The 20,219-nt window shown below is 35.4% G+C and overlaps 1 protein-coding gene across 1 annotated transcript in view; it reads left to right on the top strand.

The window, feature by feature from the left end:
- HOMER1 (homer scaffold protein 1) overlaps window positions 1-20,219 on the top strand; it is a 118,022-nt gene that overhangs the window by 76,028 nt on the left and 21,775 nt on the right. The window lies entirely within an intron of this gene.

The raw sequence follows: 20,219 nt of genomic DNA on the forward strand, positions 1-20,219 counted from the left end.
ACACTGCTGTTGTATAGTAGTCATACCTTTTCAGCTTCTTTTAAAAAGTGTAGCTGAGCCATTCTGTCGTAATTACATATGGTCAGAAAGTCTTAGTTTCCATAGCAAGGATGGGAGATGCACCTTATCTTAGAGGTCTCGCAGCCCACAGGACCTACCAGTGTCAAGCCCTCAACTAGTACTAGACATATTCCCACATTTTGGGTTTTTTGGAGAAAGAGAGGTATCTTAGGCAGAAATATTAAAGAAGAAAAATGACGTACCTAAATAGACTCCCTTCCCTTTCTTCCATGTCCCACTTGTTAAAAAATTTCTGCTTGGACTTTTTTTTCTTTTTGTGGAAAAGCTGGACTCCTTACTTCCCTACATCCTGATACCTACTGGATAGTTTTTTGGAAAGTCAGACAAGATCAGTTCTCCAAATTGGATTTTTTTCCTTCTGCGGAGACAGCCAGTTTTCCTTGGTAGATGACTTCTGTGACCACCTTTAGTTTTGGAACTTATCAGAGTCACCATTTCCCATGGAAGAAGAGGATCTGCAGTTTATCTTAATTGAAAAGATGCAAATAGTCCCTGACTGAGAGAGAGTAACTAACATGGAAGCAACATGACAATTTTAAAAGACCCAATCATCACAGTTTTAAGTTTGAAGAGTCAAAAGAAGTAGTACCTTTAAAGAAGATCCTTAGCCGTTTAATTCCTGTGTAAGCCTAGACAGCATTTCAGGTATTTCCGTGAGAGGAAGAAAAAAATGACTTGCTCTGGCATCTGGTGTTTTGTTCCTTTGGCAAAATGCTATTATACTTCCTCCACTTAATTTTCAGAAGACTTAAAAGTCCTTGATGAAGAAAAATTTCTGTTTCTTGAGAATCAAAATAGCTCTTATTCCTGAAAAAAACTGAAAAATAAGCAACCTAATTTTCCTGGACTTCAAAGTAGAACTGGGTCATAGATGCTGTTTCTTTTAGGACTTAGTGTAGCCATTTTCCTCCATGTAATCTGATACTCATATCTTGGTCCATTTCTTTTGTTGTCATATGAGAACACTTAACTCCCCACCTCACAGAGATGTTGTGAGGGAAATTTTAAATGTTCCTGAGAGAAGTGTAGAATTAACAACTCTTGACCCTCTCTTTGTTGATAGTTTCTATAATCATAAGATTTTGTTTATTTTAAAATTTACAAGTGCTTTCCTATAGTTATGAATGGATATTAGGTGTATTAAAATGGAAGATAATGAAGTTGTATTTGATTTATCACTGAGCATCCTTGTATAAATAATTTAAATGCATGAAATGTTGCATTGATTTTTTTTTTTCAACCGAGAGCTTTTATACAATAGTAATTAAAGAAAAGCTAAAGTACAAGTGTCTGGTTTCCCCTTTTGTTTAGTTGAGATCTAATTATTCATACTTCTTAGAGAGATAAAAGGTAACCCATCTCATCAAATTCTAATGAATAGAAAATGAAAAATACAATGAAATAGATACAATTTAAAGAAAAAAAAATGAAAATCTTGAAACAAAGTTCAAGCATATACAGAGGCCCAGAGTTTAGACTTTGATAAAAACTGAGTAAAACTCTCTTATTAGATAGAGGTGAAATCTTAGTAATAGTTTCATTAAAAATAGGACTACTGGGCTGGCCCCGTGGCTTAGCAGTTAAGTGCGGGCACTCCACTGCTGGCGGCCCGGGTTCGGATCCCGGGCACACACCGATGCACCGCCTCTCCGGCCATGCTGAGGCCGCGTCCCACATACAGCAACTAGAAGGATGTGCAGCTATGACATACAACTGTCTACTGGGGCTTTGGGGGGAAAAATAAATAAATAAATAAATATTTAAAAAAAAGAAAATCTGCATAAAGGAAAATGTTTAAGTATGAGTTAAAATTCATGCATAGACAATTCTTGATAGCCTGAAGAATTTGATTTCATTTGTATAATTTCATTTTCATAACATATTTTGGGAAGTAATTCTATAGAATTTTCTGTTTCACATAAATCAACCAACCCGATTTTTGCAAGTCAAGCATTAGATATAGCACATGAATTATCAGATAATTGCTCCCAGAGTGAGGCTTTAGAATTGCTATCAAATGTCTGCTTTATCCTGCTTTGTTCTCACTACATCATAGTATCAAAAGACAAATCAATTCAAAGTGAATTTAGGGATTCAAGCTTATGATCTGGTATTCGTAAACAAATAATTTAGAAAATCTTTTCTGAATTACTATATTATTTAATTGTTTGTTTTATAACTTATTCTATATGCTCTAAATAAGGGAATGGACATAGTCCTAGGTTAAGTGCGTTGGGATTAAGAAGGCACTTAATCATTTTGATTAAGTATTTGTGTATGCTTCACTTTTTTAAAAATTTAATAGCTTTATTTATTTATTTTTTTTTTAATAATTTTTATTTATTTATTTTTCCCCCAAAGCCCCAGTACATAGTTGTATGTCATAGCTGCACATCCTTCCAGTTGCTGCATGTGGGACGCGGCCCCAGCATGGCCGGAAAAGCGGCGCGTCGGTGCGCGCCCGGGATCCGAACCCGGGCTGCCAGCATCGGAGCGCACGCACTTAACCGCTAAGCCACGGGGCCGGCCCGTAAAAATTTAATAGCTTTAGATGAGCCTTGCGCACTTTCATTCTGCAGAGGTCCTGTTGCTCCCTCCTACCATATACACCACACAATTCACTCGCTTATGCTAACTTGTTAACACATTTAACTGGTGTAGGGGTGGGAACTATAGAAGAAGGCTTTCTTTGGCCAACTCAGTTTGTCCCTGTTATTGCTCCCCCTTATAACTTTCATAGTCTGCCCTCATTTAAGCATTTTATGCACATGTTTATACGTACTATTGATAGGAATGATATAGATTGGTCCATAGTGTATTATTCTTTATCCAGTTTAATGCTCATATGTTTGGTTACTACAGCAAGAATAATATTTTGGCAATTCTAACCTCTTAATAATGAGAAAAACACTATGTAAACAGTGAGCTAGTTTGAGGATAATTATGAAATTATTGATAAAATTTTAAATATAAGCATTAATAAAAATAAAGCTCCTTTAAAAATAATTCTGAACCTGGTTTCTATTGGCCCTACTGATTTTTTTTTACACCGAAAATGGAATCTAATACTGTTTTTTAATTTAATTTATTTTTTTTCCCTTTTTCTCCCTAAAGCCCCAGTAGATAGTTGTATGTTATAGTAGCACATCCTGCTAGTTGCTGTATGTGGGATGCCGCCACAGCATGGCCTGACAAGTGGTGGGTCGGTGCGTGCCCAGGATCCGAACCTGGGCCTCCAATAGCGAAGCGCGCGCACTTAACTGCTAAGCCTTGGGGCCGGCCGCTAATACTGTTATTTTTTTATTAAAAAATTTAGAGAAAGAGTGCATTCTTTTTCCCCAAAATATGATAGCATCTAATATAATATGTGTGCTCTTCTAGCCAATCTATCACAGAAAGTAAATATTACAGTTTGTGAACGTGTGCTTCAGAAATAATGAAATATAACAGTATTAGTCATTACCTTGACAGTATTACTTTTCTGATCTTGGAAACTTAGAAGGACTCTCTTGTATCAGTGCCGATTTTATTATGGGAACAGTTTATAGAATACACCCTGAGCCTGATTTAATTCTAGAGAGAATAATTTCCTGGGAGGAAATGTGAATAATATAATGGTTTTGTGATCATTTTGTTGGTCTCTAAAAATAAAGCACATTCTTACCATCGTATCCCTCTCAAAAATAAAGGGATTAACTTGGGTTCTTCTGGCTGTGCCACCTGTGGTAGTCCCTTAGGCAAGTCACTTCATCTCTCTGAACTGGCTTCCTCATCTATTGACTAAAAGAGAGGAGTGAGTAATAATTTCTAAGGCCCTGTCTCTTAATTATCTTCAGGTGAGCCTACCTTTAGTCCAGGAAATGAGTAAGATGTCCTGTGTGGTCTTCTGTGGCTGGGCATGAGATTTAGTACTGAGTTTATAATCATTAAAAACATTGATAATGTTACTGTGCTGCATAAAAGAACCTATTACGTAAGTCAAATTATCCATCTCTGTCTTTAAATAGAACATGAGGAAGAAGTATAGTGTCCTATGCTTTGTATTATGTGCACACATAATTAAAATTATTCAAATTCCTTCCTGATGGCACTATGGATTCAAAATATGTGATTCATAAGCTATTACTTTTCAACAATAGGTTCATTTAAAATGAGAGCACCAGCACAGGCCAGAGCAGAACACTGTATGTCCTGGAATGGATTATTACAATGGGATAAATTTCTGAACTATAATCCTATCTAATAACTAGACTCATAGATTGAAACCCATAATGAAAATTAAATCTTCTATACTTGGGAATGGATTTTAGCAGTATTAAATCATAAACGGCAAACTGAAAGAAACTTGTTGTATGTAGTGGCTCACTTTGAAACATGGTATCAACCAGTGGAAACTGGTGAAGTGTCTGGTATGCTGTCCTTTGGGAAAGTAAGATGTCAGAATTTAGTAAATGATAGATTGCTATACCTAGAAATAATACTATAGGCATTTAACACCTCAAATAGTGTTGTTTGGTGTCTCACCTGTGAGTCACACCTCACAGTCTAATACAAAGTTCTAGACTAATTTATAGAAAGAAAGCTTTATGCCCTAAAAGGCCAGGGAAGAATACTCCTTACTTTTAATTCACTAAAGTTCAGTGATACCAGTTGAGAAGATCATCTTTGTTCTTCCTTTGTTTTTCTTCCTCAAGAAATCATCTTGTAATAGTATATTTCAGTTCAGAGCTCTGAATGCTAGGCTATGTGCACCATCCTTAGTACTTCTAAAGATTTGGTGGTATGGGGTATATGGAAGTCTATTCATTAAAGGGCCCAGATGGGTTTATATTTAAATCTCTGTTTTTATAATTTTTAATTTTTTTATAGTTTTATCTCGACTCATTTTGTTTTAGAATTGTCTCATGAGAAGCAGAACAGATACAATTTCCCCATTTTTCATGAAAAAAAAAATCTGAGGTGTAAGGAGGTTAGGGAATTTTTCTAAAATCTATGGATACTAGAATTAGAATTTGACTCTAATCCTTTGCTTCTCTGCCCCAGTCTTTCTCTAATCTATCTTGAAGAAATTTTAAGTCTCCATATGGAGACCAAACTTGAAAAAGATGATAATTGACAAAATTCATTCATTATTTGGCACAAAAATAGGTTATGAATCTTTAAATGTTTGGTTGAAATTCACCAATAATAGTAGGTCTGTAGGCATTTAATTCATTTGAGAATGTGTTATGTATTTAGGTTAGGTCAACACGGTCATGTTGATTTTATGACTATTAACATTGACAAATATCTTAACAGCGTTTAGTGTGTATACTTCTGTGTGTATGTGTGTAGTCATAGTTTTCTTGATTACATAGCTGCGAGCAAAGGAAAATTATTAGAGAATCTTAGATTTGGGTAATTTGTATGAGTATAGGACACAATGAACTTATACATTATATACTTTCTTTGCTCTTTAGTCTATTGATCTAGTAATATAGTTAAGAATACAATCCATGTGTTTACCAAGTAGCTAGCTAATGATTTTAATTCTGCTTAGAGCTAACCTTTATATTTCCAAAACCATCATGGCATGAGCAAACATTTGGAACACTTGTCTAAGAGTTCTCAGATTTGCATGTAAGGGTACAGCAACTTAGTATCTAGAGGGGGCCTCATAACAAAAGTCATTTCTTGGGAGCAGCAAGTTGAAACTTTCGAATAGCTTCAAAGGTATTTTCTGCAAAATATGTTCTAGGCCCTGAATAGTTCAAAAGTAGGTTCTAAATTTTATCTGAAGGTAAAGAGATTAGAAGTAGCTCTGCTGTAAACCAGTGATTCTAAAAACATGTCAGAGGCTAGGAGCACCTGGAAGGCACAATTATCTTTGTGGAGTGTTTTTACATGTGTGTATATACATTATATAATCACATGGATTAGAAATCATTTAACTAACAAGTTATTTATATAAAATCACTGTGAGTCACACACAAAAGCAGTCAGTGGTCAAACTAAGCATGACCAGCTGTTTCTGGCAGGTATCCATGTATAGGTCCACTTTAATGCTCATTTGTTCAAAATCTTTTATTGTGCATGTCTGTGTGCCAGGACAAAGTGAGTAAGATTGCCCTCAAGGAGCTCTGTGAGGCAGTAGAATATATAAGCAGTATGGTAGTGATCCATGGGGTTCTTTGGGAGCCCCAGCTATCTCCATGGCTACTTCAGCACTCTCTGATCTTCCCTTTACACTTTTTCGACATATTTGAGTGCCAGGCACTGTGGATACATCAGTAAACAGGAAAAAGTCTCTGTTCTCATGGTGTTTAAACTTAAGTGGGCGAATAACAAAAATAGTTTCATAAATAACTGTATAATTACTGTTAAGAAAAGTATCACGAAAGAAGAGATCACAGTGAGAGGGAGTAGGGAGGTGGTGGTGTAGCTGGATCAGAAGAGGAGGCCTCCTTGAGGAGCACACATCGCTCATCCTTCCAGAGAATAGGAGTGGGCCGTGGAGAGTGGAGAAGGAGCAGAGGGAGGGGCATCTGCTTTGACCTTGAAGCACTTAGGGATTTAGTGTCCTTGTGTGAGGTCATGGTAGTGACAATGGAAGGAATCTATAGAGAAAGACTGGGATAGAAGAAATGAGATGATTATTCACTATGTAGCTTAGAGAGCAAAGGAATAGGAAGACATAAAGATATTTCTAGTCCACTAGCTTGTAAGCCTTTTGAGAGCAATAGCCGTGCTTATTCATCCTTGAACTCACATCATCTGGTAGAGTGCTTGACACATAGTAGGTGTGCAATAAACATTTGTTGAATCAGGTGACTGGTTAATTGTTCCTTAGATATTGGATTTTTTCCAATATTAGGATAGAATTTTCTTTGAGGATGAGTAAAATGTCATATACATCTATGTCCCCCAAAATATTAGACACATAAAAGGCAATAAATACTGTTGATTTATCACTGATTGCTTGAATTAAATTCAGAAATTACACACACTGATAGCCTGCTTAGTTATCCAGTAACCACTAAAATGCTAGCATCACGTGACTAAGTAAATTAGTAATGCAAATCTTAATGCACTATTAAAAAATGAACTAAGACTTCTTTGATTATTTTATCTTTCTTCTCCACATAGAACACAAGAGCCAAAATATATAAATGCCTAAATTTATAGAATTTTTCATATGGTTCTCAATTGCTAAAAGTTTTAATGAAGAGGTACTTCTGACTGTGTAATAAATCTAGAATATCATTTAGCACTGCCTGTTAAGATCTTCTATGAATGTATTGTTAAGTGGTATCAGTAAATGGAATCTAAAATGTGTTTCTTCCTTCTTGAATTTCTTTATTCACTTTTACAAAATGCATCTGAAAGAGTAATTTAACTGTACTCTCAAAAGATTAACATTTTTAAGTTGTATATGAAGTTAGTTGCTACACGTCATGTCCTTTTTAGTATAATTCTTGAAAAAACTCAGCGCGGAAGCTAGCTTTCCATTTGTATATTTACATAGAGTTTCTCCAAGGTCTTTATTTTTTTCCCTAGCTTTATTGAGATATAATTGACATATAGCATAATGTAAGTTTAAGGTGTACAGTCTGTTGATTGGATACACATATATTGCAGAATGATTACCACCATAGCATTAACTAACAACTGTTTCAGGTCACATAATTACCATTTCTTTTTTGTGGTGAGAACATTTAAGGACTCTCTTAGCAACTTTCAAGTATATAATACAGTATTATTAATTATAATCATTATGCTATACGTTATATCTCCAGAACTTATTCATCTAATAGCTGGAACTTTGTACTCTTTGACCAACATCTTGATCTCCTTTCCCCCACCCTCAGCCCCTGGTAACCACCATTCTAATCTCTATTTCTATGCGTTCAGCTTTTTTAGATTTCACATATACGTGATATCATATAGTATTTGTCTTTCTCTGTCTGACTTATTTCACTTAGCATAATGCCCTCAGGGTCCATCTAGTTTGTCACAAATGAGAAGCTGTCCTTCTTTTTCGTGGCTGAATAATACTCCATCATGTATATATGCCACATCTTTATCTGTTCATCCCTTGACAGAGACTTAGGTTGTTTCCATGTAGCTATTGTAAATAATGCTGCAATGAACATGGCATCCTAAGTCTTTAATTTGGTTTCTATAAATCAGTAATAATCATAGATATACAATTCAACTGGTCGAAAGGTGAGAAAAAAAAATCATCAGTCATCACAAGCTCATAAAATACGGCATTTTCATAAGGAATTCACTAATATGGGTGAACACTGTGTATGGTAACAGCTCCTCTCAAGCTTGGGATATGTGGTTATTTGGGGTGGTTTTCTGAAAGCTGTTAATAAACCATGTAAACTTCTAGAAGCATATTTAGTACTAAGAGCCTAGTTTTAGTAGAATCTGCATTCATTCGTAGAAAACAGCCTAGCAAATATTAATAGAAGGGCATGAAGTAGTTGCACAGATACTCACATTTATATGTTATAGAATTATTTACTTTTCATGTCAGCATAAGCAAAACATGAAGTCATTCGTCTCCATAATATAGTCTTTCGATTTTGAGTATTTAGTGACATGGATGTCTGTTATTTTCATATCCTCAAAAAGAAATACAGAGATCCTACTTTATTTGTCTATCCATATTTGTAACCATTCTCCATTTTGAAATATGTTTTGCAAATTTTGCTGTGATGTGAAAGGCCTTTGGAACAATAACTTAAATCTGTTTAATCGATACTTTACCAGACTATCCAAGGATTTGATCCCAACTTCCACATTTCCATGTCTGATTAGTATAATTTGATTATCACTGATTTTTATTAATCCATATTCTAAGCTAGTTGGAAAGTAGTCACCTATTTTTCAGTGATCTTCGCATGGCATTCTCAACATCTTTATATATGACTGCATATAGCCAATTGTAGATTGATCATAAGATAATAGAGCAGAGGAAGAACGCATGTGAAAAAAGACAATATAGTTTAGTTGGAAAACCTTAGGGCGGTAGTCTTAATTGAAGTCCTAGCTCTGTTACTGTTATACAGAAGACAGAAAGTCCCCATCCATTGCAGCATTTGGATTTAATAATCTGGGTTAGTTAATCCAGTTGCTTAAGCTTGGTATAAATGAAGCCCAAGTCACTGGTCTTGATATCATATGCAATAGCTTCATGCAGAGAAAAACGCTTTCAAAGTCGCAGATTACAAAAGAGGGTGTTGGATCAAGGGGAAAGTTTATGCGATGGATACGCTCAAATCTGTCACTGTTACTAGAAAAACAATACAAAGCAAATATCCTGCTGGCAGATTTCAGTTGTATCATCTTCCTACAGCTAAAGTGTGACTCTTGCTGAACTAATCTGGAGCTGGATTACAGCCAGCCTTCATCACCCTGGCCAGTAAAGTTGGTTCTCGGAGTTATAACAGACTTTTGCTTCCCATCCAGGCTGATTAGGTAGGCTTTAGAGGGAAAACCAAAAAGCCTCTCTTGATAATAGCCAATCAATCAGTAGTAGACTAAGCTATTATTAATTCTGAGCTATTTTCACTTATTACCATCTCCTCCTCCTTAAAGTTCATTTGCATAATACTTTGATCAGGGTGCTTACTTTCGCATATTATTTACATAGCTTATATATGCATTAAATAAATGAAGTTGATAATGATGATCTGCCTCAACTAACAGGCAATAATAGTTACAAGTAAAATTTGTTCATGCTATTAGTCGAACATTTAAGTAATTTGAAGTTATGTCTTTTGACTCAGGCTTTCTTTAAAAACAAATTTAAACTGAAATCCAAAAATTCTCTGAATATCAAATAGTGGTCAGTTAAGTTATTGATTACAACTGATTTCTAAAAGAATGAAAAGTTTTCATGACAAGAAATTGGAAACAGATTTTACTGTAGAATTATCCATATATTTGTACCCAATTTTTGCTTTGGCAAAATCTCTATTAATAAGCATCTTTTCCATTCTGCCAGTACTGAGAGTGGTTTCTGTTATTTTATTTATAATGTTTTTCTCCAACAATACTAAATAATGTGCTAAACAATTTTTAAGATGGATTTTCCTAAATGACCTACTTTGCAAGGAAACAGAGACATCTTAGCTTCTAGAACTAAGTGAAATTATGAATGGACAGATAAAAATATTCATTTCTGTCATGAATAAAGTATGATGATTATAATGCTATTACCCTATAAATAAAAAGGCAGGCTTAACATTAATTGATCTCACTCTTTGCAAAAGATAGATGTGTATTCATAAGAGAGGAGAGAAACAATTCTTCACTTAGTATGTAAGGCTTTTCCCCTGAAGACATCTCCCCAATAGGATAATCTAGCATTGAGCTCTGAATAAATTTCCAAAGAAAGTTTTTAGTCACTGATGAGTTTTATGGAAACCAACACAAACATTGACTTGTATGAAGGTAGTAGGTGCATACTTCACAGTATCACCATGAGTGAATTCTTTTCTCACTTATGAACTAGCAGTAGGCCCACTGAACAGGTTTTACTCCCTTCCCTTACATCCAGCACCCAACCCTCCAAATTCAATGATGTAGGGAAACTGATTTACATTAAAGTATTTAGAATGCCTGTAAAGTAGTTTGAGCCTTTCACAAATATCTTCGAGCAAGAAGCTGGTATCCACATCTCCTACCTTAAAGAGCATAGGCTGCTTTAAATTTTCAAAGGTAGTCTCTTTAGAGGTTTTAGATCATCATGGGTAGGGACTTGCAGCGAGAGTAAAAAGCAGAAGTGGAATTGGGACCTCCTGTGGCCCCTTCACCTTGTATCTCCATTCCTTGGCCACGGCTACCTTGAGGCACATGGCCAAGACCACAGAAAGCGCCCTGCCAGGCAGGCAGTGTGCAGTGTTAGCGGATGTTACAGTACAGAGCTGTCTCCAGTGAGAGCTACTCTAGCACGTGCATACACGCTTCTGTTACTGCCAGCATCGCAGACGTGGGAGCCAGGGGATTTCTAAGGGCCTCTTTTTAGTGGGTTTATGGGTCCCTCCCTTTTAGTGAATAAAAATGGAGGTAGAGCCAGACTTTTTGTGCCCTCTAGAATCAAATGGAAACTCTGCCCTGAAGTGCAGGATGTTTTTATGAGGTAGACATAACATACATCAGATTCAGATTTCACCTTCCCTTCTTTCCTCTCACGATCAGAAATCAATTTACATCTTTATGAGAATCATTTCTGTTTACTTATTTTCTCACTCCTTCATTAACTTGCTAAATTTATTCTGAGATCTACACCAAAGGTTTAAACTTAACTATAAATAATATATCTGTAATACCTAAGGATGACAACAGAAATTGAGTGCGCACCTGATGTGGTTTGATTTAAATCACATCTATTTAAGTTATTTACCTCGTTAACCAAAAATATCTCCCTTAAAATATTTAATGTTGAGGGCCGGCCCCGTGGCTTAGCGGTTGGGTGCGCGCGCTCCGCTGCTGGCGGCCCGGGGTTCGGATCCCGGGTGTGCACCATCGCACTGCTTCACCGGCCATGCTGAGGCCGCGTCCCACATACAGCAACTAGAAGGATGTGCAGCTATGACATACAACTATCTACTGGGGCTTTGGGGGGAAAAAATAAATAAATAAATAAAATTATTAAAAAATATATATATATATTTAATGTTGAATCTTTTTAGCTTTTTCATAGCTCCCTGAAGATTCTTTCAAGATTCTTTATTGCTTGTGCATATACAGAAGGTACTAACATTTGAGTGTCTATTATGTGCTTTCTTCAAGGGTACTTTTGTATGGACTATTATTCCTCACAGTCACCCAATGAGTATAGTTAGTATTAATCCTAATTTTACAGATGAGGAAACTGAGACCTACTAAGGTTAGGTAACATGTGCAAGGTCCTATAACTAGCAAATGGCTGGAGCCACAATTTGGACTAAGTCAACAGAGTCCTAAGCCTGTGTTTTTTATTGAGATGTAATTGACAGTCTAACATTGTATTCGTTTTACGTGTACCTGAACCTAGACTTGTAACCACTGTTTCACAATGATTCTTGCTTAATGTATACATTTAACAAAATTCTTCACAACTCAGAAATTTATACTTATAGTCTGGTAAAGGCATGTATTATACATTTTGAAGTAATTTGTTTCAGATTACTTTTACAACGTCCTCAGAAAAGTCAGTGGTGTTTTATTTTCTTTACCAGAGCTAAGTAAAACTCTGTATTCTATCTGATTTCAGATGCCTTTGATGATGACATACCATTGTTTTATATATTACCAAGAGAAAACATTGTCAATTCAACTGACTGTAACAGCTCTTTCAGACTTATTTAGACATAGATATTAATGTTTGTGTACATCACTTTTATACATATGTAATATATGTAAAATAAATGGTTTAAAATGTTCCTATAATTTCATCATATTCAGAGTCCAACTCTTCTGAGTCACTTTTTGACTCTATAATTTATATCCACATTTTTTTTTAAATTTTTTGTTTATTGCAGTAACATTGGTTTATAACATTGTATAAATTTCAGGTGTACATATATCCACATTTTTCAACCCAATATCATCTTTGGAGGCTATCAATAACCTTGGTGATACAGTGTTTCTTTAAAAACTATTTCACTCTTGTCTCAGATTTTCTTCCAAACCAGTGTTTATTAAAAGCTTTAATACATAAATTTCATTTCGGTTCTAAACACCATGTTTCCCAGAGAATGACCAAGTGATTTCCAGTTCACTGCAGGGACTGTCTTTAAAACTTTATCAGCAAATATATCTTCAGTCTGTTTACCAGTAGCCATCAGTCTCTGTCCTGTATGTTAACCCAGACACCCCAGGCCATGTGCAATGACAATGGATTGTGAGGCAGGGAAGGAATCTAAGCTAGCAAGTAAAGCTTGGGGGATTATCAAGACAGACATTGAAAGCAGGGGTCAGAGGCAGCAGTGTTCAGAAGCAGGTGCCAACAGGAAGATAAGGAACAGAACAGTGGAACATCGGGTAAGAGGACACAGGATGAGGAAGTTAACAAGTTGCCAAAATTACAGTAAACTTTGAGAGACACCTCGTTATGCATTTAGTCAAATTGAGGTTTCAGCTGTCTCCCATAGAAAAATCCTTTATACGAGGCTGTTTGCTTGGCAGGACCTGAAATTCCTACTCTTTGAAGTCCTTTTGACAATAAATACTGTTTATAAACAATGCAAAGTTAATTTATTTTCATTTAAGAAATAGTTCTTTCCTTTAAAAGGTTAACTTTAGGGCCGGCCCCACGGCTTAGCGGTTAAGTGCCCGCGCTCTGCTGCTGGCGGCCTGGGTTCGGATCCCGGGCGCGCACCGACGCACCGCTTCTCCGGCCATGCTGAGACCGCGTCCCACATACAGCAACTAGAGGGATGTGCGACTATGACATACAACTATCTACTGGGGCTTTGGGGAAAATAAATAAATAAATAAATAAAAATTATAAAAGGTTAACTTTAAATTGCATTAACAAACACAAATTTGGATCCTAAACTGTTCAAGAAAGCGTTAGTTTCTAAGTGGAATTAGCTCGGGGCCAATAGGCGGACATGAGAGCACCTAGCCCAGAAACTGGCACACAAGTAGGTTGAAGTCCATGTTGGTTGCTTCTACGGTCACAGGTATGGAGGGGGAGTGAGGAGAGAAACCGACAAGCAGATCCTGAGACAAAGCAGTATTGTGGGTTACTCAAGTCAGCTCTCTTATTTTCATAGTTAGGGAGTGACCTCACCACCAATATTGAGAATAGTGTCGAGAAGTAAGCCTTATTGCAACCTATTTTTAAATCCTCTTTTAAAAGCTTATCTGGATATTTTTCACAGTCCTGCATAATTAACGTGCTTAGGAAGTATATGCAAGAGAGAGAGGCAGCTTTCTTACATTCTGTAACTGACCATTTGCAGGTAGTGTCACTCCATGGGTTAAATAAGTGCATTGCTCGTACGTTAGACTCCTATTTTGTTGTATAGTCTAACTATTTGTTAGTACTTTTTCTTCTAGATTTTACATAACTAGTGTAGCAAAGTTTACTACTTTCTCCCAGAACTTTGACTTTAGATAAAGGAAAACTAAAATTCCAGTTTAAGGAAACTTTCAAATGATGTTTTTGGAGCGTTTTGAACTCTTTCATCTGACTTCTAGATCTGAAGCCAACAGGAAACCAGCTGGTCCTTTTTTGAAGGGAAACTTGACCAAACAGTCACAAGAATAAATAATTATTTTGCCCTCATTCCAGCATTTAGACATGAGATCATAGTGGTATTTCAATATCTCTTCTGACTCACTGGTGTCTCCACCTAAACAATTTAGTGGTTTCTTTGTGAACAGTTTATTTAATGTGAAACTATCAAAACTGTACCTGTAAAAAAGGACCAAATTAGCAGCCAGAGAACCCCAGCCATTTTTTTAAAAGTATTTCTGGAATGTAGGATGCTAACTTAAAATTTTAGTATCAGAATTAATCCCAAGGTATTAATTACGGCTAAAAATCAGTCTAATGGGGGAGGAATGTGATATCTTAGAGTTGTAGATTAAAGAAAGGAACATTGTTTTTTCAAAATTGCAAAAGTGTGCGAAGTATTTAAAATTTATATACAAGGGCTGAACACGTCTGAGATTACTGAGGTAGCTCACGTGTGGACCATCCTTCAGGATACTCTTTGAAATTCATTGTAAGTTGGAATTGTCTAGGGTGTTCTAATATACTAGGTGGTGAAAGGAATATAAGAAGCTGTAAAAAGAAAATGGCAGATTTACAAAAACAAAAACATTTTATTTCCTAAGTTGTATTTCACACTGTGCTCTAGAAAGAAGGATTATTAAAGAAGCAGCTCATAAAGTAGAGGAAGCAAGAGTCAAATTTACCAACAAAGATAAAATTTTGGTTGATATTGCAAAATGGCCTTAAAAATACATATTTATTTACCTTGGAATCAGGGATAAGAAAGTGCAGAAACATAAAAACTTAGCATTGAACTGCTGTCCTGTAGTGCTCATTTCAGGACTCAGTTTCCAATCGTTATGGTTTATCGTACTCTTTGTAATATGCATAAAAGTATTTGATATGACAATTTTCTTCAACATGTATTTTCTTCTTTAAGTGCAATCAGCAGTACTTTGGGGCTCTGCAGAGTAAAGAAGAAAAAGGTTAATGGGAATCCATTGAACAGCTTATCTGTGGCCAGATCTCACTATTTAATGTATTAGAGGCTCAGGAGATGTTCATGGATATGAAGTAAACAAGTTATAGTATATCAAAACTTCGTGCATTCATCTTTTTCTATCCTATTCCAGAGGTGTCATTTCAATTTTTTCCTATTCAAAACCAGTTTTAGTTACGCCTTGTCTACGTCCCATTCCTTTCTTTTTTGTATCCCTGCCTCTGTAACCCTACCTCTCCTATCTGCTTCTTATCACTATCTCCAGATGCCCTCACCTCCTTCCTTTTGATTTTTGACTCTCTTATTATGTGTCACAGCTATTCTGTTTCCTACCCACCCAGTCTCTTCCCATGCCAACAAATGCAGACATGAATGGAGCAGCTTAGAGATCATTCTACCCAGTCTAAGAAGGCCTGACTTTGCAGCTCTCATTATTTGTAATCTTGCAGTCACAGAAAGAGTATCTAAAGGTGCTTAGAAAGCCTTTTTTTTTCGTAGTGTGATATTTTTTCGATTGAAATGTAATTCATGTATAGTAAAATTCACCCTTTCTACTGTACAGTTTTATGAGTTTTGACAAATTTGTACGATTGTGTAGTCACCAACACAATCAAGGTAAAGAAGGGTTCTATCACTCCCAGAATTCTCTCCTGCTCTTTTGTAGTCAGCCTCTCTCCTTGACCCCAGCCCCCGGTAACCAGTGATCTGTTTTCTGTCCCTATAGTTTTGCCTTTTCCCTAATGTCATATAAATAGAATCATCAGTATGTAGCCTATTATTTTTCCTTTTTAAAAAAATTGTGGTAAAATATATATAACATAAAATTTATCATCTTAACTATTTTTAGGTATATAGTTCAATAGTGTTAAGTATATTCACACTGTTATGGAACCAATCTATAGAATTCTTTGCATCTTGCAGAACTGAAATTCTGTACCCATTAAACAGCAACTCTCCATTCTTCTCTTACCCCAGCACGTGGCAACCACCCTTCTACTTTCTATCTTTATAAATTTGACTACTCTAGGTAACTTATATAAGTAGAATTGTATAATATTTGTCTTTTTGTGACTAGTTTATTTCTTCCTCAAGGTTCATCCGTATTTTGTGCATGTGCCAGAATTTCTTTCCATTTTAAGGCTCAATAATATTCCATTGTATGTATGTACCACATTTTGTTTATCCATTCATCAGTGGACACTTGAGTTGCTTCTACCTTTTGACTATTGTAAATAATACTGCTGTGAACATTGTTGTACAAATATCTTTTAGATATATACTGAGAAGTAGAATTACTAGATCATATGGTAATTCTATTCTTAATTTTTTTAGGAACTGCCATACTGCTTTCCACAGCAGCTGCACCATGTTACATTCCCACCAACAATGCGCAAGGGTTCCAATATCTCCACATCCACACCAACATTTATTTTTTGGTTTTCTGATGGTAGCTATCCTAATGGGTGTGAGGTGGTATCTCACTGTGGGTTTGATTTGCATTTCCTTAATGATCAGTGAGGTTGAGCATCTTTTCAAGTGCTTACTGGCCATTTGTAGGTCTTTGGGGAGATGTCTATTCAAGTCTTTTGACTATGTTTTAATCAGATTGTTTTTTGTTGTTGAGTTGCAGGAGTTCTTTATATATTCTGCATATTAAACCCTTATCAGATATATGATTTGTAAATATATTCTTCCATTATGTGGGTTGCCTTTTCACTCTTTTGATTGTGTCCTTTGATGCACGGAAGTTTTTTACTTTGCTGTAGTCCAAATTTATCTATTTTTTCTTTTATTGCCTATGCTTTTTGTGTTGTATTTAAGAAATCACTGCAAGTCCAGTGTCATGAAGCTTTTCCCCTATGTTTTCTTCTTAGGAGTTTTGTAGTTTTAGCTCTTATGTTTAGTCTTTGATTCATTTTTAGTTAATTTTTGTATATGGTGTGAGACACAGGCCCAACTTCATTCTTTTGCCTGCGGATATCCAATTTTACCAGCACCATTGGTTGAAAAGACTGTCTTTTCCTCATTGAATGGTCATGGTGATCACATATATGAAAATCATTTAACCATATATGTGAGGGTTTATTTCTGGACTCTCTATTCCATTGGCCTATAAATCTGTCTTTATGCCAGTACTACACTGCTTTGATTACTATAGCTTTGTGATAAGTTTTGAAATCAAGAAATGTGAGACCTCTAACTTCGTTCTTTTTCAAGATTGTTTTGTCTATTTGGAGTCCCTTGAGATGCCATATGAATTTTAGGATGTATTTTTCCATTTCTCAAAAAAAAACACTGTTGGAATTTTGATAGGGATTACATTGAATCTGTCGATCACTTTGGGTTGTATTGAAATCTTCACAATATTAAGTCTTTCAGTCCATGTACGTGGTATGTCTTTCTGTTCGTTTGTGTTGTCCTTAATTTCATTCAGCAACATTTTATAGTTTTCAGTGTACAAGTCTTTCACCTGCTTAGTTAACTTTATTTCCTAAGTGTTTTATTCTATTCGATGCTGTTTTAAATGGAATTGTTTTCTTAATTTCCTTTTTGGATTGTTTAATGTGTATAGAATCGCAACTGATTTTTATGTGCTGATTTTTGTATCCTACAACTTTGCTGAACTCATTTGTTAGTTCTGGCAGCTTTTTTGGTGGAATCTTGAGAGTTTTCTACATATAAGATCGTGTCATCTCCAGAGAGATAATTTTACTTTTTCCTTTCAGATTTGGACCCCTTTTATTTCTTTTTCTTGCCTGATTACTCTGGCTAAGATTTCCAGTACTAAATTGAATTCAGAGTGGCAAAAGCAGGCATCTTTGTCTTGTTTCTGATCTTAGAGGAAAAGGCTTCAGTCTTTCACCATTGAGTCTAATGTTAGCTGTGTGCTTTTCATATATGGCCTTTATTATGTTGAGATAGTTTCCTTCTGTTTCTAGTTTGAGTGTTTTTTTGTCATGAAAGAGTGTTGAATTTTGTCAGTTGCTTTTTGTATATCATTTGAGATGATCATGTGTTTTTTCTTTCATTCTGTTAATGTGGTGTGTATTACGTTGATTGATTTTTGTATGTCGATCCATCCTTGCATTCCAGAATCTGTTTTCATTTTTTTAATAGTGTCTTTCAAAGAGAAGTTTTTAATTTTTATGAAATCCCTTTTATCAGTTTGTTTTAATGTGTCATGCTTTTGGTGTTGTATCTAAGAAATATTTGCCTAACCAAAGGTCACAAAATTTCCTCCTATGGTTTCTTCCAAAGTTTTATTTTTTGAGTTAATTTTTGTATAGGATGTGAGATGTAAGTCAAGATTCTTTTGTGGGTGTGTGTGTGGTTATCCAGTTGTTTCAGCACATTTGTTTAAAAGACTATTCTTTCTCCTTTGAATTGCCTTGGACCTTTTATAATTATCTTCATTTTAATCATTTCCAGATATTTTCACATCTTCACATGATCCTCCTTTGTACATATCTGTGTCCTAATCTCTTCTTATAAGGACACCATTTATATTGGATTAGGGCCCACCCTAATGACCCCATTTAACCTGAATTACCTCTTTTAAGACCCTATCTCGAAATATAGTCGTATTCTGACATACTAGGGGTTAGGACCTCAACATATTAATGGGCAGGGGCAGGGGTGAGGGGGGACACAATTCAGCCCATAATACAGAATTGAAAAACCAGTCAGAAATGTCCAGTATGGTAGCCACTAGCCACGTGAGGCTGTTGAGTACCTGAAATGTGCCTAATGGAACTGAGAAGCTGAATTTTTAACTTTATTTAATTTTGAGCAATTTAAATTTAAATGACCATATGCAGCTAGTGGCTAACATTTGGACAGTGCTAATCTCTTTATTTGACATATGAAGAACCGAGGATCAAAGTGTTTGAGAAGCTAGTCCAAGATCACACTAATAATTATTGAAATAATTGTGATATAGGCTGAGTTCTCAAATTTTTAATGGACTTTGCTACCTATAGCCTATAAAATAAAACCTAGATAAATAAAATATAAAACACCCTCATTTTTGTTCTTTTTCCTGCTATAAAGGCATGTGGTAATCTTACTTTATAATTGTAAAACTTTCAACAAATTGATTTTAGAAATATTCAAAATCATTTTTTCTTTTTAATTTTTAAGGGGTTTGATATTTGCATATATCGAGTGTTTAAATTTGCTCAGTAAGATTTTTGCTGTCAGATCAAAGGGTCCATTTAAATAAAACTCATCTCTGTATCAGAAAAATTTGTAGGTGGTTTAAAAACAAAATCTAATTCTATTAGAGCAGGTGAATTGGTGCATGCTTTCTCAGAAAATCTGAATCTGGAAAATCATTCCACAACAGAAGAAATAGAAAGACCTTTCTTTTTAAGGATAGAAATGGGTTGTTAAGTTAATACCTTAACTTATTGTTTGATTCTGTCCTTTCACGTTTTGATGAATTATTCTCAGTAAACTTTAGAAAATTTTTTAACTTTTCATTTTAAACTAACTTTAAACTTACAGAAAAGTTAGAAAAACTGTACAGAGAATCCCTGTATACCCCTCACCTAACTTCCCTTAATGTTAACATCTTACATAACCATAGTATAATGATCAGAAACAGGAAATTAACATTGATGCAATACTACTAACTAAACTACAGATCTTAGTTTTCACCAGTGTGCATTTTCTGTTCTAGGAACCTACCCAGGATCCCATATTTCATTTAATTATTTCTAGTCTCCTCCATTCTGTTTCTCAGTCTTACATTTTCTTGATACTTGTGAAGAGTACCAATCAGCTATTTTGTAGAATGTCCCTAAGTTGGGTTTATATAATGTTTTCTCACAATTGGAATGAGAGTCATGCATTTTTGGCAAGAATACAACAGAAATGATCTTGTGATGCTTATGTGTCTTACTACTGGTTACTGGTTATCAGCTTTAGAAATCT

The sequence above is a fragment of the Ceratotherium simum genome, chromosome 4 (genome assembly GCF_057802395.1).
Source record: "Ceratotherium simum simum isolate JZ-2026a chromosome 4, ASM5780239v1, whole genome shotgun sequence".
In the NCBI taxonomy this organism is placed as follows: domain Eukaryota; kingdom Metazoa; phylum Chordata; class Mammalia; order Perissodactyla; family Rhinocerotidae; genus Ceratotherium; species Ceratotherium simum.